The sequence below is a fragment of the Acomys russatus genome, chromosome 13, assembly GCF_903995435.1.
Source record: "Acomys russatus chromosome 13, mAcoRus1.1, whole genome shotgun sequence".
In the NCBI taxonomy this organism is placed as follows: domain Eukaryota; kingdom Metazoa; phylum Chordata; class Mammalia; order Rodentia; family Muridae; genus Acomys; species Acomys russatus.
In genome coordinates this window covers 10,355,748-10,358,200 of record NC_067149.1, presented here as the reverse complement: position 1 = coordinate 10,358,200, position 2,453 = coordinate 10,355,748, and the positions used below count along the sequence as shown (strand labels likewise).

The window sequence follows — 2,453 nt, the reverse complement described above, 5'->3', positions numbered from 1 at the left end:
CTCTCTCTCTCTCTCTCTCTCTCTCTCTCTCTCTCTCTCTCTCTCTGTGCGTATGGTGTGCTTATGCATGTGGAGTCAGTCATTTGACACCAACCCCTTCACTTTTTTTTTTTTTTTTAGAATGAATCTTGTACTAACCCAATACTTTCTAAGTAGCCTAGGATGGCAGACCAATGAGCCACAGGGATACAACATTTTCCATCTTTCTACTTTTGGGATAACAGACTCAAAAACCTACCAAAACTTCTTGATGTGTATTCTGAGGCACACACTCAAGTCCTTCTGCTCAGATGGCAATCACTTTACCACCTGGACCATCTGTTCCACTTTTCTCTTGTTTTTCACCCATAAAACCAAACTCCTTGGTGACCACTTCAGAACATTTACCCAGGGCAAGTGGACTATGTGGCTGGGATTCCTGATGGGAGAGCTCACTTTGCCTCAAATTACACTTTTAGAAGCTTGTATGAAGCTGTGGATGAAAGATGCACATTTCTCTCAACTGGTTTTTCTAGCCTTTTAGTAATTTCTATTTCTGCCTATTTTGTAGAAAACTGCTCCCCTCTGGATTTCTATTAAGGTTCTTTACTGACACCGTATTAAGCATGGCATCTCTAGTTCTGATGAGTGCTATGCTTGCTTAATGAGTTAAACATGTGATTACTTGAAATATTTTTCTTTAAAATTTTATTTCTGTGACATCCTCTTACTGTATAGCTCAGTGTGGTCTTTAACTTATGAATTTGTTTCTTTGGTCCCCAAGTGCTAGAAGTGTAAGTATTCACCATGACTATATCCTGTCTATTTTTTCAACTAAAAATATATGAAGGGAAACCACATGCTGCTTTCTCTCTAAATAATAAAAAGGCACAAAATTTTTTATGTCAGTAGTTATGGGTGAATAACATAATATTTTAGTGATGATGGGACAGAATTCAGTGTAGAGGGCTGCCATCAGCTATGCAACAAAAGAACATTGCTCAAAAAACTAATCATAGCCAAGAACCAATGCTTTTCTCCACTGGCTGCCAATTTTATGGAAACCCTTGTACAAATGGAATGTGTTTGGTGTGCTCTAAGGAACATCTTCAAAGAACAGTAGCCATGGCAGAATAAGCTCACCTGCAGCTTCTGTCAACAGTCTGTCTGAATCTTTACCAGTACAGTGCACAGATGGTAATGTCCCAGATGCTCAGTCAACTCTAGTTTCTGCATTATCATATATGCAGCCAGGCCCTGCATCAAATCAGTCACTGTTTATCAGAATCTGTGGCACCTTCTCCAGTGGGCACTGCATCCGTGGACAAAGCAGTATCTGAGACAGAAGACTCAGAGACCCAGAGCAGAGGGCCTAGACCCTCTTGAATGTGACCCTTCACCTTCAGATACAAAGCAAGGCACTGGAAAAACCAAAACAAAGAAAAGACTTGCTGTTTCATGTTCAGGAAGAAAGTGGGACTTATTGGGTTTGAATGCTGGTTATGATGATGCACATCAGTAGGATTTGCTGAGGGAGACAGAGGCATCTTTGGGGGACCCTGAGAAAATTAGGATATTTAGCACATCCTGGGAGAGATAGCTTTATCTTTTGCTGGACAGTCTCCATAGGATAGAAAAGTGCATGGCTTAACTGAAGTCTTGAATGAAACACTCTGTGATGCTATACCATTTAAGCTAACTATTTTAACATTGACCTGGATGCAAATTTTTGAAGAAACAGTAAGTGAGGCAGTCTGTGAGGCTGGATCATCTACGACGCTTGCCTTGTTGTCATTGGTGTCTGGCCTTTTTGCTCTGAAAACACCAAATGTTTAAAAGTAATATTATATGCACATTTCTGTATTAACATATGTATGGAATTTGTGATATGCACAAACCAGCTAAACATGATTTTGAGCAGGTGAAAGGCGTGTGTCAACTTTATAAATCCATTTGGACTGTGTAACCAAACTGTAATATAAATCTACCTCTATGCTATATGAAAGGATTGCATGTAATAATAAATCATGAGGACTAGCTAGCCAAAAAGATTTATTGACTATGAAGAGCATTTATGTGTCAGATAGCAGGAGATCTTTCCCAGTCAAATACAATCTTTATGAATTTTGATGGTAACCAAAATTCTTTTACATTCACAGTAGAAACATAAACAAACCCCATCCCTAATGCAAAACTATTGTAGGCTTTCATTCAGATATTTAGCACATGCCTATTGTATATAGGTTGATTTAATTCCACTGTTTTTTTCTATAACCCAGTGTCTCTTAGATTTTGTTCCTTTTTAATTAACATTAAGAAAATTTAAAATTAATCAGGCACTGTGTGCATGCCTGCAATCACAGCACACTGGGAAGCAGATGCAGGCAGATGTTTTTGAGTTTGAAGTGAGTCCAGGACAGCCAAGGCTACCCAGATAAAACCTTGCCTCGAAGAAGAAGAAGAAGAAGAAGAAG

The 2,453-nt window shown here is 38.9% G+C and overlaps 1 pseudogene; it reads left to right on the top strand.

Moving 5' to 3' along the window:
• Window positions 1-960: 960 nt before the first annotated feature.
• Window positions 961-1,485, top strand: LOC127196949 (AN1-type zinc finger protein 6-like; annotated as a pseudogene).
• The last annotated feature ends 968 nt before the right edge of the window (window positions 1,486-2,453 follow it).